This window comes from Trachypithecus francoisi, unplaced genomic scaffold (assembly GCF_009764315.1).
Source record: "Trachypithecus francoisi isolate TF-2019V2 unplaced genomic scaffold, Tfra_2.0 Lachesis_group21, whole genome shotgun sequence".
Lineage (NCBI taxonomy): Eukaryota > Metazoa > Chordata > Mammalia > Primates > Cercopithecidae > Trachypithecus > Trachypithecus francoisi.
This window is the reverse complement of record NW_022681467.1, coordinates 21,714,296-21,740,761: the sequence shown is the minus strand read 5'-3', so window position 1 is coordinate 21,740,761 and position 26,466 is coordinate 21,714,296. Positions and strand designations below refer to the sequence as shown.

At 46.2% G+C, this 26,466-nt stretch overlaps 1 protein-coding gene across 9 annotated transcripts in view; it reads right to left on the bottom strand.

The window, feature by feature from the left end:
- The window catches only part of SLC23A2 (solute carrier family 23 member 2), a 150,114-nt gene extending 126,903 nt beyond the window's left edge, over positions 1-23,211 (bottom strand). For 6 of the 9 annotated variants that reach the window (XM_033185711.1, XM_033185713.1, XM_033185716.1 and 3 more), the window contains exon 1: positions 23,096-23,198. The gene's annotated coding sequence lies outside the window, so the exon portion shown is untranslated. Of the gene's footprint in view, positions 1-1,265; positions 1,302-23,095 lie in introns of those variants that run through there. The other 3 variants (XM_033185712.1, XM_033185715.1, XM_033185717.1) reach the window with 3 other exon arrangements.
- Between the last annotated feature and the right edge of the window lie 3,255 nt (positions 23,212-26,466).

Below are 26,466 nucleotides of genomic sequence, written 5' to 3'. Positions count from 1 at the left end.
GCCTAAGTTGTACTTATCATCAAAAAAGTAAAGATACTGGCAGTGGTTCACACTGTATAATCTCAGCACTTTAGGAGGCTGAGGCAAGAGGATCGCTTGAGCCAAGAAGTTCAAGACCGGCCTGGGCAACATAACAAGGGTCTCTACAAAAACAAACAAAAAAATTAAAGACACCTTTCCTTACTTACTCCCATATTATAAATGGGATAATAAACTTCTGACTCAAGAAAAATAGGGGCTTTGTCCATCCTCCTACTTACATGAGGATCTAAGGAGTAATGCCCCAATTTACATTCCTGGCAAAATGACAAACTTAAAAAAACACTCCCACGGCAGCTATCGGTGCTAATAAGTCAAGCTTGGTTAACATAAATGGTTCTATTTTTCCGTTTATAAACTGTGCCTTTGCGTGTGAACAAGCATTGTTGACCTTCAACTAAGCTGAAAAGCCTATTTTATGTCTGTTAGCCCCAAAACTTTCTAAACCTCTGCAAAATGTCTAGGAGTGATCACGATTAGATAATAACCAGATTAAAGTAACTAGAGGTCAGAATTGTGAACTCAAAACGAGGACGACCTAGAAATGGCTAAGCCTGGGCAGGCTGCTTCTCCCCAGCACCCTGCCTAAAGACAGTGCTCAATGAAGGGGGTGGAAAGAATGAATACAAGGTGCTTAGAAATCCTGCAACCCGGCTCACCACTAGCCAATGGAAGGCACAGAGGGGGAACAGAGTCTTACACCCAGTTGGAGGCAGCCCCAGAACCAGAACCCATATTGGTCTCATTTCTCCTAGGGACGGTTAAAGGGAAAATGTCAGGATATGCACACAGGGCATGTGTAGTACCTATTCTGAGCTGTGCTGAGCCAGATGCTATGAAGCTACACACATTAAGCCACTCTCCACAACCTCAAGGAGCCAACAAGACTAGCAAGCCCCTAAAACCTAGCTAGGACAAGTGCTTCCCGAGAGCTGGAATACAAAGAGATGCCGATTTTTAAACAAGAGGCCTACAGGACAAAATTAGAGTTATTTAAGGCTATTATCTAAGTATAATGCAAAAGTCTCCAATTTAATACTACTGGATCAAAACTAAGAAATTACTGCAAAGGGCTGGGCGCGGGAGCTCATGTCTGTAATCTCAGTACTTTGGGAGGATGAGGCAGGCGATCACAAAGTCAGGAGTTTGAGACCAGCCTGGCCAACATGGCAAAATCCTGTCTCTACTAAAAACACAAAAATTAGCTGAGCTTGGTGGAGTGTCACCTGTAATCCCAGCTACTCAGGAGGCTGAGGCAGGAGAATCGCTTGAACCCGGGAGGCGGAGGTTACGGTGAACCGAGATCACACCACTGCACTCCAGCCTGGGCAACGGGGCGAGACTCTATCTCCAAAAAAAAAAAAAGAAAGAAATTAACACAAAAGAGCACCATCAACCCAAAGGACATTATGTGTACCCAAAGGGTCTAAACACCAAAAGCGCCCAAACTTAAGGTTCACATTTACTGAGACAATGGGGCCACCATGGTGGCTCATACCTATAATCCCAACATTTTGGGAAGCCCTGGCAGGAAGATGACTTTGGACCAAGAGTTCAAGACCAGCCTAGACAACATAGAAAGACCCTGTCTCTACAAAAAAGATGTCTAAATATATGAAAAATATTAAAATATAGAGACAATAATATTGGAAAATCTTCAATTCCAAATTTTACTTTTCTTTTAAATTCAAAGGTGGCAGCTGATTGTTCCAAGCGTTATTTTAGTAGACAAGCAAATAAGAAATCTATAAAATACTTTAAACAAAATCTAAGCCTATTTTATGTCTGTTAGCCCCAAAACTTTCTAAACCTCTGCAAAATATCTAGGAGTGATCACGATTAGATAATAACCAGATTAAAGTAACTAGAGGTCAGAATTGTGAACTCAAAACGAGGACGACCTAGAAATGGCTAAGCCTGGGCAGGCTGCTTCTCCCCAGCACCCTGCCTAAAGACAGTGCTCAATGTTCTGACGGACTTTTATTCATCTTCAAGAAAAATGTTTCCTTTGAAACTTTAAAGTTTGAAAAATGAGACTTCTAATTTGAAAATTAAATAAAGAAAAAGATCTGCAAATAAGACTTAGTTCTCCAATACATCACAAAATTACCAGGCAAATGGGGAAAATATGTATAATATTTATCAAAGTGTTCATATCCTTGATATAAAAATAACTGCTATAAATCACCAGGAAAGAGAGACAGATACAAGACTGGAAAAACTGACAAAAAACACAGTAAGCCAAACAAAATATAAATAACCAAAAGAATCATTAAAAAGTGCTCAAACTCACTAGGTATCAAAGAAAAGCAAAATAAACATGGTGATTCCATTCTTCACTCAAATTGGCATAAAAAAGAAAAAATGTTTTATTATGGCAATACTTCCCAGTGTGTTAACCTGAATGCAGGAGGTCTCTGGCATGTATGTTAGGTATGTGTTAAAGTCTTAGAAATGCAAACGATATCCCTTCCAACAACTTAGTCTAAAGAAATACTCAGGAAAATGCACACAGATTTAGGTACAATGCTTTTCACCACTGTATTATGTCCACCACAGCAGAAAACGGCTCATAAGCTAAATACCTAATAGAAGGATGTGTCAAATAAAACATGATGTATTCAGCACAAATGAGCTGTGAATAACCATGTTTTAAAAGGACTATTTAGTTACATGTCTAAGATACATTGCTCAGTAAAAAACAGGCTTAAATACCCTCCACATAATCTCTACTTTGAAAAAAAGTTATATATATTGTATATTTGCACATTTTACTTTCTTTTTTTCTTTTCTTTTTTTTTTTTTTTTTTTGAGATAGGGTCTTACTCTGTGGCCCAGGCTAGAGTGCAATGGCACAATCCTGGCTCACTGCAACGTCCGCCACCTGGTTCAAGTGATTCTCCTGTCTGAGTTTCCCAAATAGCTGGGATTACAGGTAGCTGCCACCACGCCCAGCTAATTTTCGTATTTTTAGTAGAGATGGGGTTTCACCATGTTGGCCAGGCTGGTCTTGAACTCCCGACCTCAGGTGAACCGCCCACCTCAGCCTCCCAAAGTGCTGGGATTACAAGTGTGAGCCACTGCACCCAGCCACATTTTACTTTCAAATATAACCAGATAAAAGAATATTCAATGAGTAAAATAAGCTACTTTATATATAAGCATTCCACCACAATCCTAATATTCCTTAATCTCTCTAAGACAGGACACCAGTCCAGATATTTTTCCACTAATTCTGACCTTAATTCTGACCAATAGCTTCATATACATCAACAGTAATTCTAACCAATAGATTTAGTGGTGTCTATATGACAATTCCTAAAATAGCTGTGAATTTCCCACATATTCTTCTCAATCCATTTCCTACTGCAAAAAGGCAGACACGAAAATTCCTGAGAAATGACAGATGATCTCCAAACATTCTGCTCTGTCTTTGCTCTCTACATAGACCAGGGACAACCCTACACACCCACGGGCAAGTCAACAGCATAATGATTCAGTTTCTCAGGAGAACTGCATCACAGGTCGTATTACATTAAGAGAAAGTGCACAAACAGACCTAATACATTTGTCATCAAATTGACACATAAGGACCTATAAGTTAGCAACATGCACATTTCCATCCCATTCAGTCAACTATGAAAAGGCTTTAAAAGCAGTATAAATATCTGACTTTTAGTTTATTTATAGCAATGGTGCTCAGCTCTGGCTGTACCCTGGAATCACCGGGAAGTGCTCGGGCTGAATTTCTCATCAACTGCATCCCGGTCTCATGGATGTGTCCAGCATCCATTAAAGTTTCCCAGGTGACTGCAATTTACTGTCAAGGTTGAGGAACAATGACATGAAGCATATTTTTCAAACAATAGATAACGAACGGTCCATGAGAGACAGTGAGTACTCAAATCAGTGGCTGGGGTTGGCAATTTCTTTCCTTCTTTCCTTCCATGTCCTTCCATTTCCTTCTCCTTCCTTCCTTCCATTTACTTCTCCTTCCTTCCTTCCTTCCATTTCCTTCTCCTTCCTTCCTTCCATTTCCTTCTCCTTCCTTCCTTTTCTCTCTTTCTTTTTTTTTCAGATGGAATCTCGCTCTGTTACCCAGGCTGGAGTGCAGTGGCGAGATCTCGGCTCACCGCAACCTCCACCTCCCAGGTTCAAGCGACTCTCCTGCCTCAGCCTCCCGAGTAGCTGGGACCAGAGGCGCATGCCACCATGCCCAGCTAATTTTTTGTATTTTTAGTGGAGACAGGGTTTCACCGTGATATCCAGGATGGGCTCAATCTCCTGACCTCATGATCCGCCCGCCTCAGCCTCCCAAAGTGCTGGGATTACAGGCATGAGCCACTGCACCCGGCCTCTTTTCTTTTTTGAGACGCAGTCTTGCTCTCTCACCCAGGCTGGAGTGCAATGGCATGACCTCAGCTCACTGCAGCCTCCACCTCCTGGGTTCAAGCCATTCTCTTGCCTCAGTCTCCCCAGTAGCTGGGATTACAGGCGTGCATCACCATGCCAAGCTAATTTTTGTATTTTAGTAGAGACGGGGTTTCACCATGTTGGCCAGGCTGGTCTCCAACTCCTGACCTCATGATCTGCTCACCTCGGCCTCCCAAAGTGCTGGGATTACAGGCATGAGCCACCGCGCCTGGCCAATGGCAATTTCTGAATTTGAAAAAATGGAATGAAGTAGACTAGACTAGGCTAGAAGAAATTATCATAATGTACTGCTCCTCATGCAGATAAATATTGTCTCAAGAAATTTTTCAGTTAAAAATATGTAATTCTTGGCAATACTACCGAAACTGATCTTCAGATTCAACGCAATCACTCTCAAAATCCCATCTGCCTTTTTGGCAAAAATGGACAAGCCGATCCTAAAATTCTTATGGAAATACACAGGACCCAGAATAGTCAAAACAATCTTGAGAAACAACAAAATTGGAGGACTCCCACTACCCCATTTCAAAAGTAATATGAAGCTATACTAATTAAGACAGCGGGGTACAAGTACATACAAAGATACTAGGATAAGGGTAGCCATGTAGATTAACAGAATACAACTGAGAACCCACAAATAAACCTAAACGTGATTTTCAAAAAAGGGTATCAGGACAATGTAATGGGAGGTAGAGTCATCCTTTAAACAAATGGTGATGAGACAACTGAAAGTCCAAATGTGTGGCCGGGCACGGTGGCTCATGCCTGTAATCCCAATACTTTGGGAGACTGAGGCAGGCAGATCACCTGAGGTCGAGAATTCGAGACCAGCCTGATCAGCATGGAGAAATCCCGTCTCTACTAAAAATACAAAATTATCCGGGCATGGTAGCACATACCTATAATCCCAGCTACTCGGGAGGCTGAGGCAGGAGAATCACTTGAACCCAGGAGGCAGAGGTTGTAGTGAGTCGAAATCACGCCACTGCACTCCAGCCTGGGCAGCAAGAGTGAAACTCCGTCTCAAAAAAAAAGAAAAAGTCCACATGTAAAAGAATGAAGGTGGACCCCTAACTCAAACATATACAAAAATTAACTTAAAATGGATCAGAGATCCAACTTTAAGAGCTAAAACTGTAAAATTCTTAGAAGAAAACGGAGAGGGGGTAAATCTTTGTGACCTTGGGTTAGCCAGTGGTTTCTAAGATATGACACCAAAATCACAAGCAAGAAAAGAAAAACAGATACATAGAGACTTTAACAAAATTTAAAACTTTTGGGCCGGGCGCGGTGGCTCAAGCCTGTAATCCCAGCACTTTGGGAGGCCGAGACGGGTGGATCACGAGGTCAGGAGATCGAGACCATCCTGGCTAACATGGTGAATGAAACACCGTCTCTATTAAAAATACAAAAAACTAGCCGGGCGTGGTGGCGGGCGCCTGTAGTCCCAGCTACTCGGAGGCTGAGGCGGGAAAATGGCGTGAACCCGGGAGGCGGAGCTTGCAGTGAGCCGAGATCGCGCCACTGCAATCCAGCCTGGGCGACACAGCAAGACTCCGTCTCAAAAAAAAAAAAAAAGAAAAGAAAAACAGATACATAGAGACTTTAACAAAATTTAAAACTTTTGGGCCGGGCGCGGTGGCTCAAGCCTGTAACCCCAGCACTTTGGGAGGCCGAGACGGGCGGATCACGAGGTCAGGAGATCGAGACCATCCTGGCTAACACGGTGAAACCCCGTCTCTACTAAAAATACAAAAAACTAGCGGGGCGAGGTGGCGGCGCTTGTAGTCCCAGCTACTCGGGAGGCTGAGGCAGGAGAATGGCGGAACCGGGGAGGCGGAGCTTGCAGGGAGCCAAGATCCGGCCACTGCACTCCAGCCTGGGCGACAGAGCAAGACTCCGCCTCAAAAAAAAAAAAAAAAAAAAAAACTTTTTTAACTGCAAAAGAAACAAGCAAGGCTGGGTGCGGTGGCTCACACCTGTAATCCCAGCACTCTGGGAAGCCAAGGTGGACAGATCACCTGAGGTCAGGAGTTCGAGACCAGCCTGACCAACAAGGAGAAACCCCATCTCTACTAAAAACACAAATTAGCCAGGCATGGTGGTGCATGCCTGTGATCCCAGCTATTCAAGAGGCTAAGGCAGGAGAATCACTTGAACTCAGGAGGCGGATAGTGCGGTGAGCCAAGATCGCGCCATTGCACTCCAGCCTGGGCAACAAGAGTGAAACTGCATCTCAAAAAAAAAAAAAAAAAAAAGACACAGCAAGGAAGTGAAAAAGAATCTTACAGAATGGGGAAAAAATATTTGCCATTTACATACCAGATAAAGGAGACGTGCAGAATATATTAAGAACTCTTACAACTCAACAATATAAAGACAAGTAACCTAACTAAATGGGCGAAGAAAGCTGGATGACCCGGTACATGCCTCTAGTCCAGCTACTCAGGAGCCTGAGGCAGGAGGATCTCTTGGAATCTGAGGCTGCAGTGAGCTATGATCACTCTTATTAACAAGCCACTGCACTTCAGACTGGGCAACATAGCAAGATCTGGCCTCAAACATAAACAAAAAGACAAACAAAAAAACGAGCCAAGAATTTGAATAGACATCTCTGCAAAGGTAGCATATAAATGACCAATAAACACATGAAAAGGTGTTCAACATCATTAGTCGCTAGGGAAATGCAAACCAAAACCACTGCACACCCATTAGGATGGCTATAATCAAAAAGAGCAGCAATAACAATTGTCAGCAAGGACACGGAGAAATTGGAACCCTCATATAATTCTGAAGAACCTACTTTGGAAAACCGTTTGGCAGCTCCTCAAAATGTTAAACATAGAATTACCATATGATCCAGTAATTCCACTTCTATGTATCTACCAAGAAAAGTAAAAAGATGATCACACAAAAACTTGTATTCAGATGTTCATAACAGCATTATTTATAACAGCCAAATGTGAAAATAACCCAAATCTCCATCAACTAATTAATGGATAAACAAAAGGTGGTATATACATCCATACAATGGAACATTATTCAGCAATAAAGTGAAAGCACTGACACACACTGTAACATGGATAAACCTTGAAAACATTAAGCTAAGTGAAAATGTCTATCACAAAAAAAAACATTTTTTTTTTTTTGAGACAGGGTCTTGCTCTGTTGCCCAGGCTGGAGTGCAGTAGCACAATCTCGCTCACTGCAACCTCCGCCACTCGGGTTCAAGCGATACCCCCACCTCAGTGTGCCTAGTAGCTGGGACTACAGGCACGCACCACCATGCCCAGCTAATTTTTGTATTCTTAATAGATACGGGGTTTCACCATGTTGGTCAGACTGGACTTCAACTCCTGAGCTCAGGTGATCTGCCAGCCTTGGCTTCCCAAAGTGCTGGGATTACAGGCATGAGCCACCATGCCTGGCCCAAACCACATATTGTATGATACCATTTATATGTCCAGAAGAGCACAGCTATAGAAACAGACTGTGGATTAGTGTCGCCAGGGGCTGGGTGAAAAGGGGAGAAGGGAGAGTAACCACAAATGACAGCCAGATGGTAGTGGTTATGAAACTCAGTGAACATGCTACCAACTACTGAAGCCTATCCTTTAAATAAGTGAATTTTATGTAAATTATCTCAATGAAGCTTTCTTATGTGTTATTCTGGATATAGGGAGTCCCTCTCCTGCCATGCCCACAGAATTTCGTCTGGTTCCTTTTCCATAGGATAGTATGAATAATTAACCTTTCTACTTAAAGGCCCGTATCAATTTAGGACATCATAACCAAAATTTTTATCATGAAATCAGCATAGAAAATTTCAGACGACACGGCCTAAAAGGTTATCTGGCTGGATGCAGTGGCTCATGCCTATAATCCCAGCAGAGGCAGGGGCAGGGGCAGGATGGTTTGAGCTCAGGAGTTCCAGACTAGCCAAGGCAACACAGAGAGACCCCTTTCGCCACAAAAAGAAAAAACAAAGGTTATGTAGTGTGGTGTGAAACCTTTTTTTTTTTTTTGCCCAAGCTGGAGTGCAGCGGCACAATCTCGGCTCACTGCAACCTACACCTCCCGGGTTCAAGTGATTCTCATGCCTCAGCCTCCCGAGTAGCTGGAATTACAGGAGTGCACCACAATATTCAGCTAATATTTTGTATTTTTAGTAGAGACAAAGTTTCATCATGTTGCCCAGGTTGGTCTTGAACTCCTGGGCTCAGGCAATCCACCCACCTCGGCCTCCCAAAGTGTTAGGATTACAGGCGTGAGCCACCACGCCCGGCCATGAAATTTTTTCTTTTTTTGAGATGGAGTCTCCCTCTGTTGCCCAGGCTGGAGTGCAGTGGTGCGATCTCAGCTCACTACAGCCTCCACCTCCTGGGTTCAAGCAATTCTGCCTCAGCCCCCTGAGTAGCTGGGATTACAGCTGCCTGCCACCACGTCTAACTAATGTTTGTATTTTTAGTAAAGATGGGGTTTTACCATTTTGGCCAAACTGCTCTCGAACTCCTGGACATAGGGAGTCCCTCTCCTGCCATGCCCACAGAATCTCGTCTGGTTCAATCCACCTCAGCCTCCCAAAGTGCTGGGATTACAGGCATGAGTCACCGCGCCTGGCCTCGAAACTTTCGTCTGAGATACATACACACACACACACACATACACAGATGAATATAAATAGAGAGAAGTGGATCAGTCAAAACAAAAAGTCTGGAAAATACATTTTAGCAGTTGACAGTATTCAAGAAATAAAACAGTAAGTGTGAGATCTCAGAGTCAAAAAGAGAAATTGAAAAAAAGCTGAAGTCACTTTAAAGCATCATTGTAAGCATGGAACTAAATACCAGAAAAAGTAAAGTTGATCCTGGTATCTACTTTGGTAAGTCAAGTAATACGCTTCCCTCCTCCACCCACCTCTCAGGGCTCAGAGGAGCTTCCTACTCCCACTAAATTCAGGCCCCTTCTGATGAAGTCTACTGCAGATCACGAGGGGAGCTCCACAGGGAAGGGTGCACCATCACTGGAAATGGGGACTGCAGGGCTGCAGGTGGGCAGCCTGGACATGCAGGCCCCAAACTCACACTAGGGGTCCAGAAGCAAGCGCAAAAAGAACTCAAACAGAAGCCAAGGGTCAACTGGAGGAAAGAAAGGAGAAGGAACAAAATCGATATATAGCTCATTTATTCAGTTTATCTTTGAGTGGATGAAAGAATAAAGGAAGAGGAACAAGAACCCATCAAACTTCTCAGAGGGAGACAACATTTTCAAAGACCGCAGGTCAGGATCTCTGACACAGAAGATGCGAGCAGCTGCATAATCCAACAGCCTGGGCTAAAACAGAAGCCCTGCGGACAAACCTGAAGAAAGATCACTCGCGAAACTCCTCACGTCAAGAAATCTGAGGTCATCTTCAAATCAGCAAGGAAACAAAAATTTAGAGAATTATCACTATCAGGGAGAGACTACCAAGAATATCTGTGAGGATTCCAGGGTCAATGTCAAGATGCTGAGCTTTGTTCGCTAAGAAAAAAAAAAAAAAAACACTACGTGGCCGTGCGCGGTAGCTCACGCCTATAATCCCAGCACTTTGGGAGGCCGAGGCAGGCGGATCAGGAGGTCAGGAGATGGAGACCATCCTGGCTAACACAGTGAAACCCCGTCTCTACTAAAAATACAAAAACTTAGCCGGGCAAGGTGGCAGGCACCTGTAGTCCCAGCTACTCAGGAGGCTGAGGCAGGAGAATGGCGTGAACCCGGGAGGCGGAGCTTGCAGTGAGCCGAGATCGCACCACTGCACTCCAGCCTGGGCAACAGAGTGAGATTCCATCTCAAAAAAAAACAAAAAAAAACAAAAAACAAAACAAAACAAAAAAACACTATGTATGAGACTGTAATTAGGACACTTCTTGAATACCACTAAAGACTATTTACAATATTGCATTTGAGTAAAAAGTGAAAATAAGAACTATGACAGTTAAACCTATTCTGCAAGTACTCTACAACGCATTTAAAAAAAAAAAAAAAAAAAAAACAGTTGGCCTTGCGTGATGGCTCACGCCTGTAATCCCAGCACTTTGGGAGGCCAAGGCAGATGGATCACTTAAGGTCAGGAGTTCAAAACAAGCCTGGCCAACATGGCAAAACCCTGTCTCCACTAAAAAATACAAAAATTAGCTGGGCGCCGTGGTGGGCACCTGTAATCCCAGCTACTCAGGAGGCTGAGGCAGGAGAATCGCTTGAACCCCAGAGGCAGAGGTTGCAGTGAGCCAAGATCACAACATTGCACTTCAGCTTAGGCAACAAGAGCAAAACTCCATCTCAAAAACAAAAAACAAACAAACAAACAAACAAAGCAGAAAGTAGCTGGCTGTGCGTGGTGGCTCATGCCTGTAAATCCCAGCACTTTGGGAAACAGAGGGTGGCCAATCACCTGAGGTCAGGAGTTCGAGATCAGCCTGGCCAATATGGTGAAACCCTGTCTCTATTAAAAATAAAAAAATTAGCTGGACGTGGTGGCACATGTCTATAATCCCAGCACTTTGGGAGGCCAAGGTGTGCAGATCACAAGGTCAGGAGTTCGACACCAGCCTGGCCAATGTGGTGAAACCCCATCTCTACTAAAAATATAAAAATTAGCTGGGCGTGGTGGCGGGTGCCTGTAGTCCCAGCTACTCAGGAGGCTGAGGCAGGAGAATCACTTGAACCTGGGATGCAGAGGTTGCAGTGAATGGAAATCATGTCACTGCACTCCAGCTTGGGCAACAGAGCGAGACTCCGTCTCAAAAAAAAAAAAAAAAAAAGAAAAAGAAAAGAAAAACAAATAGCAAATTATGGGAAGGGGGAAAAAAAGACAAAATGATCATTTGCAACCACAAGTTAAGTATTCCTTGTATAAAGTGCTTGGGACTAGAAGTGTTTCCAATTTTGTATCTTTTCTGATTTTGGAATATTTGCATATATATACACTGAGATATCTTGAGATTGGGACCCAAGTCTAAACACAAAATTCATTTATGTTTAATATACGCCTTATACACATAGCCTGAAGGTAATTCTACTCAATATTTTAAATAATTTTGTGTATAACGGCTACGTGCAATGGCTCACACCTGTAATCCTGGCACTTTGGAAGGCCAAAGCAGGAAGATTACTTGAGCCTAGGAGATCAAGTCTGCAGTGAGCCGTGATCTTGCTACTGCACTACAGCCTGAGTGACAGAGCAAGATCCCTTAAAAAAAAAAAAAAATTGCATATGAAATAAAGTTTTGACTGCAACCCATGACATGAGGTCAGGTATGGAATTTTCCACTTGTGGCATCCTGTCAATGCTCAAAAGTTTCCAATTTTAGACTTGGGGATTAGAAATGCTCAACGTGTATTATGATTGCCTATCTCAGAAACTCAAGAGAATCTACTGAAAAATAAGAACAACGGAGTTTGGTTAAGTAGTACAGCAGACACGGTGCTATTACATTTTCCTTACAGACACACCAAAGGACTCCACTTCCCAGCGCCCTTGCACCTAAAATAGAGCCAACAGACCTCAGAAGAAATACTACTACTTCCAAGCTTAGCCCATGAAAAAAACTTCCACGCACAAAATTACATGGCAAACTTACAGGTCACATCTTCCTGCCAGTTGTGACAAAAATGGAACGAGCCTAGATCCCCAAGTCACCACTTAAAAAAGAACCATCTAAAAAAATGTGAGCAAGAAATAAATGTTTTCTTTGTCGGGCCACAGTTTTTGACTAGCATTACCTACCATGACTAATACAGGTGGTCGGTTATAAAACATACAGACTGTCTAGGTGCAGTGGCTCATCCCTGTAATCCCAGTGCTTTGGGAGGCCAAGGCAGAGGATCACTTGAGACTGGGAGCTGGAGACCAGCCTGGGCAACACAGCAAGATTCCATCTCTATCTCATTTTTTATTTAATTTTTTTTGAGACAGAGTCTCACTCAATGGCCCAGGCTGAAATGCAGTGGCGTGATCTCGACCCACTGCAACCGCCGTTTCCTGGGTTGAACTGATTCTCATGCCTCAGCCTCCTCAGTGGCAGGGACTTATAGGCATGCACCACCACACCCGACTAATTTTTGTATTTTTTTTTTTAGTAGACGGGGGCTTCACCATGTTGGCCAGGCTGGTCTTGAACTCCTGGCCTCAGGTGATCTGCCCAACTCGGCCTCCCAAAGTGCTGGGATTACAGGCGTGAGCCACTGCCCCTGGCCTCCATCTCTTATCTTATTAAAAACAAGGCTGGGCACAGTGGCTCACGCCTGTAATTTCCAGCACTGTGGGAGGCCAAGGCAGGTGGATCACCAGAGGTCAAGAGTTCAAGACCAGCCTGACCAACATGGTGAAACCCTGTCTCTACTAAAAACACAAAATTGGCCAGGCGTGGTGGCACATGCCTGTAATTCCACTTGGGAGGCTAAGCCAAGAGAATCACTTGAAACTGGGAGATGGAGGTTGCTGTGAGCCGAGATCACACCACTGACTCCAGCCTGGGCAACAAAACTCTGTCTCAAAAAAAAAAAAAAAACCCACAACATACAAACTGCAAGCAGTATACTTGCTTTATACCTGCTCTATACCAGTTAGTAATAGTGGTTGGGAGGGAGGCGTGAGGGGAGATAATCACATTCTAAATACCAAATATTTTCTTTGTTTTTGAGTAGGGTGTCTCCCTCTGTTGCCCAAGCTGGAGTGCAGTGGCACCTGGAACTCCTGCAGCCTTGAACTCCTGGGCTAGAGTTCTCTTCCCACATCAGCCTCCCTAGTCGGTGGGACCACAGGTATGCACACCACCACACTAGGCTACTTTAAAAATTTTTGCAGAGATGGGGTCTCACTATGATGCCCAAACTGGTCTTAACCTCCTGACCTCAAGCAATCTTCCCATGTCAGCTTCCCAAAGTACTGGAATTACAGGTATAAGCCAAATGTCCAGTCCAGCAAATACTTTAAAATACAGAATAAGTAATCAGTCGGGCAGGGTGGCTCATCCCTGTAATCCCAGCACTTTGGGAGGCCAAGGCAGGTGGATCACAAGGTCAGAAGTTCAAGACCAGCCTGACCAATATGGTGAAACCCCATCTCTACCAAAAATACAAAAATTAGCTGGGTGTAGTGGTGCACACCTGTAATCCCAGCTACTCAGGAGGCTAAGGCAGGAGAATTGTTTGAACCCGAGAGGTGCAGGTTGCAGTGAGCTGAGATCACACCACTGCACCCCAGCCTGGGCAACAGAGAGAGAATCCGTCTCACAAAAAAAAAAAAAAAAATAAGTAATCTATAGACCATATATTAGGAAAAATCTAGAGACACTGACTTTCTCTGTTCACACACAGAATAAGTCAATACCATAAAGATGACAAGTCTCCCCAAATTAACTTATACATTTAATGAAATTTCCCATTAAAAGTATTTTGACAGCCTGGCCAACATGGTGAAACTCTGTCTCTACTAAGAATACAAAAATTAGCTGGGCATGGTGGTACATGCCTGTAATCCCAGCTACTCGGGAGGCTGAGACAGGAGAATCGCTTGAAGCTGGGAGGCAGAGGTTGCAGTGAGCCAAGATCGCGCCACTGCACTCCAGCCTGGGGCACAGAGTGAGACTCCATCTCGAGGTGGGAAGCGTATTTTGAAACCCTAAAATGAAAAACAGTGGAGTAAAAACTGAGCATAGGCACTATGAGATAATAAAGCCTACTATAAAGTGATTATAATGAGCAAAATAGTAAGATCATGGCAAAAGAACAGATAAACTGACTAAAACAACAGATCCAAGGATTCAGCATATGATTATGGTGTTACTTTTTAAGCTAATAAGGATGCATTAATAAATAGTACCTAAAAATTATAAACTAGAGGGGACAAATAATCCTCACTTCATACAATACTCCAAAACAAATATCACACTAATTATAGCCAATTTTTTTTAAAGACCTAAGAGAAAATATGAGTGAATACCTATAAAACCTTGGGATAATGAAGCCATGGAAAATAAAAAAAGATTGACAGATTTTTTTTTTTTTTTTTTTTTTGGAGATGGAGTTTCGCTCTTGTTGCCCAGGCTAGAGTGCAATGAGGCAATCTTGGCTCACCGCAACCTCCGCCTCCCGAATTCAAGTGATTCTCCCCCCTCAGCCTCCCAAGTAGCTCGGATTACAGGCATGCGCTACCATGCCTGGCTAATTTTCTATTTTTAGTAGAGATGGGTTTCTCCGTGTTGGTCAGTCTGGTCTCAAACTCCCAACCTTAGGTGATCCGCCTGCCTCAGCCTCCCAAAGTGCTGGGATTACAGGCGTGAGCCACCGCACACGGCTGACAGACTTAAATTCAAGGGATAGAAAAATAAATTTGCAAAGTAGAACAAAAAAATGCAAATCTTAACACAGGTTGAGTATTCCTAATTCAAAAGTCCAAAATTTGAAAGGCTCCAAAATTCAGTACTTTCTGAGTGCCAAGAAGACACTCAAAAGAAAATGCTCACTGGAGCATTCTGAATTTCAGATTAACAAATCAGGAATGCTCAACTGGTAAGTATAATGCAAATATGCCAAAATTAAAAAAAAAATTAAAAACCCAAATCCAGGGCCGGGCGCGGTGGCTCAAGCCTGTAATCCCAGCACTTTGGGAGGCCGAGACGGGCGGATCACGAGGTCAGGAGATCGAGACCATCCTGGCTAACACGGTGAAACCCTGTCTCTACTAAAAAATACAAAAAAAAACTAGCCGGGCGAGGTGGCGGGCGCCTGTAGTCCCAGCTGCTCGGGAGGCTGAGGCAGGAGAATGGCGTAAACCCGGGAGGCGGAGCTTGCAGTGAGCTGAGATGCGGCCACTGCACTCCAGCCTGGGCGACAGAGCGAAACTCAGTCTCAAAAAAAAAAAAAAAAAAAAACCCAAATCCAAAACACTTTCTAGTCATAAGCACTTCAGAGAAGAGATACCCAACCTGTACATGTTTCTCAAGCAGGTAAAGATCAAAAACAACATAAATAGTAGCATCAACTTTACTCAAAGAATATGGAAGAAAAATGTTTTATATTAAAACAAGCACTGATGTTTCTGAAACAGAATGAGAAATTCACATTAATTTTAGATAAAACAGAAAAGACTTAAAAGAAGTGTCATGCTTGTTATATTCCAGACACTTTTAAATATGCATACATTCCCCCATATCATGCATCTGCGGAAAAATTTGTGAAGCAATGTCTATAAATACAAATATTAAAGAAGCTCTTGATAACAAATATATGAACTTGGGCTAGGCACAGTAGCTCATGGCTATAACCCCAGAACTTTAGGAGGCTTGAACTCAAGAGTTCGAGACCATCCTGGGCAACACAGGAGACCCCCATCTCTAAAACCATGGTGAAACCCTGTCTCTAGAAAAAATACAACAATTAGTTGGGTGTGGTGGTGCACACCTGTAGTCCCAGCTACTCGAGAGGCTGAAGTGGGAGGATCTCCTGAGCCTAGGGGGCAGAAGCTGCCAGTGAGCAGAGATCTCACCACTGCACTCCAGCCTGGGTGACAGAGTGAGACCCTGTCTCAAACAATATATAGATACAGATAAACGGGCCGGGCGCGGTGGCTCAAGCCTGTAATCCCAGCACTTTGGGAGGCCGAGACGGGCGGATCACGAGGTCAGGAGATCGAGACCATCCTGGCTAACACGGTGAAACCCCGTCTCTATTAAAAATACAAAAAACTAGCCAGGCGAGGTGGCGGCGCCTGTAGTCCCAGCTACTCGGGAGGCTGAGGCAGGAGAATGGTGTGAACCCGGGAGGCGGAGCTTGCAGTGAGCTGAGATCTGGCCACTGCACTCCAACCTGGGTGACAGAGCGAGACTCCGTCTCAAAAAAAAAAAAAAAAAAAGAAAAGAAATTGTGTTTCCTCCATGAAGACCAAGGACATAGCAGTGCTTTCGGTCTGAAGCAGGTTGGAGAAGACCCTCAGTTACAAAGCCAAGAACTCTGAGATGAAATGATGGTCCAGAATGAAAAAGCTTATTCAAATTTAATTAAATGGAGCTGGGGGTATGTATATACATTCACTTGAACAAAGCAAAGCCAGTGGTGGGGGGAAAATGTGTGAGCATTGAGGTGATGGGTAGAAGATTCCTACAGGAACAAACAGGGGAATTGACAGAAGGAATCCAAGTTACGGTGCATAAAGGCAAACACTGTAGCCAGGAATGAACCACAGGCAAACAAGGCAGGAGCGAGAGAGAGGAGATGATCCTGTTTCAACTCAGCCTCAGCCTCCTCCCAGTGCACCCTTTACTCCACCCCAAAATTTTCTAAAATGCACATCTGAACAAGTAACTCCCCTTCTGGGAATCTCCCCGTGGCTTTCCAGACAAGGATTCAAGCCCCGTAATATAGTGTCAAAGGACCTCTCCACCTGACCCCCATCACATCCTTCCAACTGTCCTAACTCAGTTACCCTCTCCTAGTCACATGCCTCTCCCATTCCACCCTTCGCTCACACTGATCCCTCAATCTGGAATGTCATTCCCACCTTCTCTAGCCTAACCCTACTTTTTTTTTTTTTGAGATGGAGTCTCGCTCTATTGCCAGGGCTGGAGTGCAGTGGCCAGATCTCAGCTCACTGCAAGCTCCGCCTCCCGGGTTCCGGCCATTCTCCTGCCTCAGCCTCCGGAGTAGCTGGGACTACAGGCGCCCGCCACCTCGCCTGGCTAGATTTTTGTATTTTTTTTGGTAGAGACAGGGTTTCACCGTGTTAGCCAGGATGGTCTCGATCTCCTGACCTCGTGATCCGCCCGTCTCGGCCTCCCAAAGTGCTGGGATTACAGGCTTGAGCCACCGCGCCCGGCCTCCTAACCCTACTTTCTATCCCAAGTCCCCAAAAGTCATCCTAGAACACAGAAGCATAGCATGATTTGAGTCTAACTTCGAGCTTGGCAACTGACTGGCCTAGGGTCAAATCCTGACTCTACTTGGCAGCGCTAAGACCCCAGGCAAGGAGCTGCCCTCCTGCCACAGCTCAGGATCCTCAGCTGAAGGATGAAAAGCGGTAACACCCATCCCACAGGGCTGCAGAGACTGATCAACGTGAGAGAACACAGGAGTGCTGGGCAGAGCTCCCTGGCACTCAACTGACACTGGCTTGTCTGCCCTCTTCTACACTAACAGGAACTTAGAAACCCTGAGTTTCAGACGAGAGCTGGGAATAGTGTTCCACAGTAGTTTAATGGAACAGAATTCAAGACTCAGGAATTAACTTACAGAAGGTACCCAAGCCTTCATCAATAAATGAAGGACCAGAAGCCACCCTGTCTGCCTGTTGCTAGGACTAGCAATAATAACTTCAAGTGCCCAATACATAATCGATACCTATGGGCATTATCACTGTTTCCTTGGTCCTATCACATGGGGCTCTCTTGTCTTTCTAGGGTCCCTTCTATTGCTTGGAGAAAGTCCAACAGAGAAGTGCCCCTTATCAAACTGCACTTCCATTCAACTTAGAAGATGGAAGGATTCAACTCTGTAAGAGTTACACACAGACATGGATGACCTCCACCAGGTGCTCAGTGAGATGATGCCTTTGAGAAGGAAGCCTGAGCCATCAGCTGCTTTGGGCAAAACTCATGAGTGGGCCAGGCGCGGTGGCTCACGCCTGTAATCCCAGCACTTTGGGAGGTCGAGGTGGGCGGATCACGAGGTCAGGAGTTCGAGACCAGCTGGCCAACATGGTGAAATTCCATCTCTACTAAAAATACAAAAATTAGCCGGGTGTGGTGGTATGCACCCGTAATCCCAGCTACTTGGGAGGCTGAGGCAGGAGAATCGCTTGAACCCGTGAGGCGGAGGTTGCGGTGAGCCAAGATGGCGCCACTGCACTCCAGCCTGGGCGACAGAGCAAGATTCTGTCTCAAAAAAAAAAAAAAAAACTCACGAGTGAAGATTTTTCCTGATCACTCACCAGACAAAACCACTCTCCTTTAAGGATGGAATTTCCATAGAGGGCCTTAGAGACGCCTAGATCTGAGGTCACGGACTTAGCTGAGGTCACCTGAGGTCAAAGTTGAAAACTGGGACAAAGGACAATGAGAAGCTCCCAAGATTTAGATTTCCATTGAAGATGACCTCCCCTAAAAATCTCCACCCTTGCTTTTCTGCTGCATGTGGGTATGTTGGGTTGGCATTACAACTTAACATGGCCTAAACTGGCTCCTCCAGCATCTCAGTTAATGGCCACTTTCTTTCTAGGTACTAAGACCAGAACCTCGGAGTCCTCCTCAATTTTCTTTTTGGTTCATTAGCAAATCTCAACCTCACCCTGAAATCCCACTAGTCTCCCCTCAGCCCTGCACTGGCCATCTGGCTGGTCTCCTTGCTGTCCTGCCTTCCATCTCTCTCACACAGCAATGCCTAGAGTGTGCTTGCTAAAAGCTAGATCAGTCCACCTCCCTTCTTTATTCCAAAACCCTCCAGTGGCTCCTACCACCCTCATGGTAAAATCTGCAGGGCTTACAGTGGTCCGCATGGCCTTATGTGATCTGACCCCCATGGTTTCTCTGACCTCCAGACCAAATTCTCCCCTCCTCCTGCCTCAGGGCTTTTGCATCTGCTGTTTCCTCCCCTCAGAATGATCTTTCTCCCAGATCTCCACATGCCTCACTCCCTTCACATCTTTAGTCAAAGATGACTCAAGCCCTCTGCTATGAACTCAACTGTATCCCCCACCACCACTGAAAGAATTCATTATGTTGAAGCCCTACCCCCACAATGTGGCTGTATTTAGAGACAGAAGCTTTAGGAGGTAACCGAGTTTACATGAGTTCTTAAGGATGGGGCCCTGATCCAATAGGAAAACTTTATTTTTTTAAACAAAGTCTAGCTTTGTCACCCAGGCTGGTGTGCAGTGGCGTAATCATGGCTCACTGCAGCCTCAACCTCCTGGGCTCAAGCAATCCTCCCACCTCAGCCTCCTGAGTAGTTGGGACTACAGGCACACACCACCACGTCCAGCGAATTTATTTTTTTTTTTGTAGAGACAGAGTCTCACTATGTTGCCTAGACTGGTCTCAAGCGATCCTCCTGCCTCAGCCTCCCGAAGTGCTGGGATTACAGGTGTGATCAACAGTGCTTGAACAGAAAGAGATAAATGGCACCAAGAAAAGGCCATGTGAGGACTCATCAAGAAGATGGCCACCTACAAGCCAGGAAGAAAGCCATTACCAAAAACTAAATAGGCCAGAACCTTGACCTTGGACTTCCCAGACTCCAGAATTGTAAGAAACAAATTTCCGTTGTTTAAGCCACCCACACTGTGCTATTTTTGTTATGGCAGTGTTAGCAGACTAATATACCTTCCTCCCTGTCTACCCTTCCCAAAATATCAACTCCCATCCCCACACTTAATCCCCTAAGCCTTGCCAGATTCCTCTTCACAGCACCAGCTCTCATTGTCCAGCTCCCTACAGTGTGGGCTCCATGTGGGCTGGGAATCTCCCTGCAGCATCCCAAGCACCAAGAATACTACCCAGCACAGATTAGGCACTTAAACAATGTAATAAATGTATGAAAGGCCTATGAAAGGTGAAGCTGAAAGCAGACCTCAATTACAGGAGAGCCAAGAACCTAGAACCTGTGACAAAATAACAGGTTCAAAACAGCAAAGCCAGAGAGAAAATGAGAAGAACGGCATAGCGCACAAAGGGCTCGTTTCAACCCAGAGGCTGCAACGCACAGCTTAACCTGGAGGAGGATGGTTCCCTACCGAAAGAATAAAAGGAAGCCCAGAGAACAACTGGAGGAATAGCAGGGCATGAAAATGAATTAATGAGGTTACTGGGCACTCAGAACCGACAGACTGGTGTGTGAGAGTTTTATGGGAAAGGCCAGGAAACACATCAGGAAGGACTGTAAGATGTTTAAATTTAAAAAGCCTAAGAGGATTAAATATAAATACGTTTTTAAAAAGCTTCAATTTACATGTACAAAGCACCATATAATTTCAAATTATTACTGTTGACCTTTTTTTTTTTTTTTTTAGGAGACAGTCTCACTCTGTCGCTTGGGCTGGAGTGCAGTGGCACGATCTCGACTAACTGCAAACTCTACCTCCCAGGTTCAAGCGATTCTCCTGCCTCAGCCTCCTGTACAGCAGGAATTACAGGCATGCACCACCGTGCCTGGCTAATTTTTGTATTTTTAGTAGAGACGAGGTTTCACCATGGTGGCCAGGCTAGTCTCGAACTCCTGAGCTCAAGCAATCTGCCCGCCTCAGTCTCCCAAAGTGCTGGGATTCCAGGCACGAGCCTCCAGGCATGAGCCACCACGTCCAGCCCCGGCCTACTGCTTTTAATTACCTTAACCAAAATGGGAAAATTCCTCAAGCTACCAGTGGTACCAGAAAATAGGTCTCCAAACAGATCCCTGGTTTGTCTTTAGAGACACTGAAGAGGACAACAGTAGCCAATTAGGGATTTCAGACACCCCACAAACTAGACCTTAGGCTCTGTGAGGGCAAAAGACACAATTTATTCAACAACGATTTGTTCAACAGCACCTGGTCACCAAGTGGATGGATAGATGGGCAGATACAGATGGACAGACTACTCGATGGGTGGCTACATGTGCTTGCCTGCCCCTGGGACACATGACTCATTTCTGCAATGCTACATAGACTACAGTTTGCTCCATAAGTGAGATAGATAGTATGGCATGAAACCTAGCGAAACCATCTACATTTTTCTAGCCAGGTACTGGTTTTTTTTAAGCTGGCCACCACACTCAGCTATTTTTTTTTTTTTTAAATATAGAAACAGGAGTCTTGCTATGTTGCCTAGGCTGGTCTTGAACTCCTGGCCTCAAACAATCCTCCCACCTCAGCCTCCCAAAGTGCTGGGATTACAGGTGTGAACCACAACACCCGGCCCAGGTACTTTAATAGGCATTTTTTAAACATGTCAACAGATGTTTAAACGTAATTGACTTAATTGACCATACCACAGTCAGAGAATACAACTGTCAGGCAACCGTCTAAAAAACTGTTAACATAAAAAGTTCCTGAAATCCCTATTTTCTTAAAAAAATCACTCTCCACTCTAAGCAAAGAAACCAAAAGAGAAATGCCTTGGTATTAAAAGAAAGAAGCTGGTTGCCATTTTGGCAAAGGAAATAGCCTAGAAAGCAGATAGCTCATGCTTAGCATGTCACATGGAACAGGCCGGACACACCCGCTGCCTCCCTTTAACTAGCAGGTGTGCCATGAGAGCTTACACTGGGCACACCCACCGGTGCCCAAAAGCTATTAAATTGGGGAATGAATGAAAAGAGAACAGTAGTAATACATTCATAAGTGACTCTGATAGAGCCAACCATAACCCAGCACAGAATTCTGATTTTTTTAGCTGAAAGGGTCCTTTATAAATCTCATCAGGTTCAAACACCTTCAGGGGAGGCAGGCAACGTGACCTGCATCGGTTAAAAGGCAGGTGTAGACAACCAGAAATGGTGAGGCCCAAACCCAACAGCATTCAAATACAAAAACATAAAATAAAAATGTTCCAGCCACCCCGATTCCAGCCTTTTGCTTCAGAGAGGAGGAAGCCGGCTGAGGGAGGTCACATGGCCAATTAGTGACAGCTCAAACCAGACTGCCTCCGGACTCCCAGTCCCATGTCCTCGCACATCCCGGGGCCTTCTCTGCGCGCAGATGACCCAATTGTCAGCAGGGACTGCATCTTCCCCCGCCCGTCTCCCAGCTCTGCAAGAATAGAAGTAGCACCTACTACAAACGCTGCAGACGCAGAAAGCCCTTATGGGTGACTTTCTTCCACCTGCAGTTGCCCTCATTTACCCTTTGCCCTGACAATCGATAATTTCCCATCAGTCACGCTTAAACCCCCAGCCTGCAGGCCGACATCCTATCAGCCACCCATCCAAGGGGGGCCATCTAGACCAGACGAAGGAGAAAATCCTGCGCCTTAAAGTAGTCACACTCGAAATGTCATTCCCCCCCCCAAAAGGCGGCAAGGAGGGGGACTCGCGACCCCCGGGGAACAGGCCAGAAAGACCCCGAGGTCGGAGGAGCTGCTTCTAAAATTACTTCGCGCAGTCTTTGTAAAAGGGAAGAAAGCAAGAATGTAAAAGGCACCCTCCTGCCGCCCCTCCTGATGCCCCTGAATTCCAGGGGGCGAGACGATACCCGTGCGCACCACCTGGGGAGGGGCGAGGGAAGCGACCCCAGGATGCGCGGACGCAGAGCCCGGGAAGAGGCGGCGGCAGCCAGTGGGGTTCTGGGGGCGCCCCATTTGCCTCCCCGCTGCGCGGCCTGAGGGCCCGAGCGCGCTGTGGCTCCCGCGGCAGGCAGGCGTGGGTACCCCGGGGGCCCGGCCGGCGGGGCGGCAGGAACTGAGGGCCGCCGGGCATCTTGGGCCTCGGGTCCAGGCTGGCCGGCGGGCGCGGGGTCCCGGGAGACGGGTCGGGGTGGGGGCGCGAAGGCCGCGCCGCGGGGCCGGTGGGTGACAGCGCGCGGGGGCCGGCCTCGTGGGCGCGGCGGGCACCTCGCGGCCCGGCCGGCAGGTGCGGCCCGCGGGCCGGCCAGGGGGCGCGGCGGCCCGGCTCTCACCTGGCTGCAGCTCGCGTGGTTCCCGTCCTGCCGCCGCGCCTCGGCGCCGCAGTGCCCGCTGCCGCCGCCGCCTCCGGTCCCCGCGACAGCCGCCTGCAAAATGGCGCCGTGGAGGGGCGGGTCGGGGGCGGGGAGCAGCGGAGCCGCCCGCCCCCGCGCCGGTCTGGGGCCCACCTCCCTCCCCGCCCCCGACCCCTAGCCTCGGGCCTCCCCCCGGGGAGGGGCTGCCCACGGGCACCCGGCGGCGCTCCCCGGAACATCTCGGGCCTCGCACCCAGCCGTCCCCTTCCCGTTCCTTTCATTTCCCTCCCCTGCGCAGAAACAACGCCCCCCTTCGCGACCCTTCCCATCAGTCACACCTGCTCCGGGGGGACCCACGTGGCAAGCAGAGCGCTGGTCCCTGAGTGTCCTGGTCCAGGTCCTCCCTTTTTACACCGCCTGCCACCGAGCCCTGTCATTGCTCGAGCATGATAATCAGGCAGTTTGTGGTGCATTCGGCTTAGTGGGTTGGATGTTTTAAAACAATTTGACCGCTTCTCCACTTAAGTAGCCAGGTATTTTAACTTAACTGGAGAAGACGTCCTCCTTACCTCATGCAGAGATGGTAACACAGACCAAGGCTTTTCAGACTTGAATTCCCTGGGAGTCGTGTTAGGCTAGGGGCGGGTTCACATTCAATAGCTCTAGGGTGCAGCCCGAAAGTCTGCACTTCTAAATTGTCCCCAGGTGATGCCCCCGGGTGAGGTTCTTGGACCGCTAAGCAGAAAGGCCAAGTCTAAATCCCTGGCCCTCGGTCTTCAGAGGTGGGCAGCTTCACTTTGAGGACTTCATTAAAATGCAGATGGCTGGGCCCCACCCCCAGAGTTGCTGAGGCTGGAGGTCTGGCCTGAGGCTCCAGAATCTGCATTTCTGGCAAGTTCCCATGTGATGTTGATGCTGCTGGTCTGGGGACCACATGTATGGAGCCACTGCTGAAATCTGAATACATTTTTTTTTAAGTTCTAATAATTTTACTTTCTTAACACCTTCCATCTTGAAACCACTGTCATGGTTGCTTTACTAACTGAATTATAATTTACCAGTTCCCCAGCAACTCTTGAGAAATAGAATTGTAGACGGTGTCTGACCTCATATGGAGAGAAATTGATTTTATAATCAGAATTATTTATGTGTTTTACACAGTTTTGGAAACTGACATCACACATGTCAATGCAGTTGGGGAAGCAGCAACTAAAGAAATTTTATGAAATAGGCAAGTGTGGTCTGTGTCTTGACGATAATGTGTCTTCCCATTTATTTATCTAATAACTGCATTTTAATTTTCTTATATTTAATTTTTTAGAGACAAAGTCTCACTCTGTCACCCAGGCTGGAGTGCAATGGCACAATCAAGGCTGCAGCATCAACCTTCCAGGTTCAAGGGATCCCCCAACCTTGGCCTCCTAAGCAGCTGGGATGACAGGAGCACACCACCAGGTCTGGCTAATTTTTATTTTTTGTAGAGAAGGGGGTCTTGCTATGTTGCCCAGGCTGGTCTCGAACCCCTGGACTCCTGAACTCAGGCAGTCCCCCCGCCTCAGCCTTCCAAAATGTTGAGATTACAGGCATGAGCCACCGTGCCTGGCCTAATAACAGTATTTTTTTTTTTTTTAATATAAGAGTTGGCTTGATTCTGTGAAGGAAAAATAAATCTCAGGACCCCAAAACCACTAAGCCAAAGGGAAAAGTCAAGCTGGGAATTCTGAAGGGCAAACCTGCCTCCCATTCTGTTTTTTGAGTTGTTTGTTTGTTTGTTTGTTTTTTGAGACAGAGTTTCGGTCTTGTTGCCCAGGCTGGAGTGCAGTGGCGTGATCCTGGCTCACCGCAACCTCTGCCTCCTGGGTTCAGCCTAAGTCTCCTGACTCAGCCTCCTGAGTAGCTGGGATTACAGGCATGTGCCACCACGCCCAGCTAATTTTGTATATTTAGTAGAGATGGGCTTCTCCATGTTGGTCAGGCTGGTCTCGAACTCGCGACCTCAGCTGATCCGCCCACCTCAGCCTCCCAAAGTGGTGGGATTACAGGCATGAGCCACCGCACCCAGCCTCCATTCTATTCTTTTTTTTTTTTTTTTTTTTTTTTTTTGAGACGGAGTCTTGCTCTTTCGCCCGGGCTGGAGTGCAGTGGCCGGATCTCAGCTCACTGCAAGCTCCGCCTCCCGGGTTTTACGCCATTCTCCTGCCTCAGCCTCCGGAGTAGCTGGGACTACAGGCGCCCGCCACCTCGCCCGGCTAGTTTTTTGTATTTTAATAGAGACGGGGTTTCACCATGTTAGCCAGGATGGTCTCGATCTCCTGACCTCGTGATCCGCCCGTCTCGGCCTCCCAAAGTGCTGGGATTACAGGCTTGAGCCACCGCGCCCGGCCATTCTATTCTTAAATAAAATGGCTACAAAGATAGAAAAGCTACATACCTCCCTTATAATCTGTCCACAAGGAAATTCCTTGTGGAGAAAGGACAGACAGAACTCAAAATCATCCCTCTGCTCACGTGAGACAAATGTTTATCTGATTGCTTCCTTTGATTCCATGGAAGGCTAATCAGAAACTCAAAAGAATGCAACCATTTGTCCTTTGTCTATCGATGACCTAGTAGCCCACTCTCCACCTTTCCCCCTTTCTGGATGGAAACAATGTACATTTTACATATATTGATTGATGTCTCATGTCTCCCTAATATGCATAAAACCAAGTTGTGCCCCGACCACCTTGGACACATGTCGTCAGGACCTCCTGAGGCTGTGTCACAGGCGCGCATCCTTAACCTTTACAAAATAAACTTTCTAAATCGACTGAGACCTGTCTCAGATATTTGAAGTTCACAATTCCTACTGTTTTCACTAAGTAGGGAAAAAAAGTGTTGGATTGCAAAATTCGATATACACTGGAATGTCGAATGTTTTGATCCCCATGGAAGATGGAGAAAATAAAAAACAAAGATGCGGCCGGGCGCGGTGGCTCAAGCCTGTAATCCCAGCACTTTGGGAGGCCGAGGCGGGCGGATCACGAGGTCAGGAGATTGAGACCATCCTGGCTAACACGGTGAAACCCTGTCTCTACTAAAAATACAAAAAAAAAAAAAACTAGCCGGGCGTGGTGGCAGGCACCTGTAATCCCAGCTACTCGGGAGGCTGAGGCAGGAGAATGGCGTGGGCCCGGGAGACAGAGCTTGCAGTGAGCCGAGATCGCGCCACTGCATTCCAGCCTGGGCGACAAAGCAAGACTCTCTCAAAACAAAAAAAAAAAAAAAAAAAAAAAAAAAAAAAAACAAAGATGCTGTGACCAGCACCCAGAGAAAAACTCACGCATTGCCCCATAACCATCATTCTACAC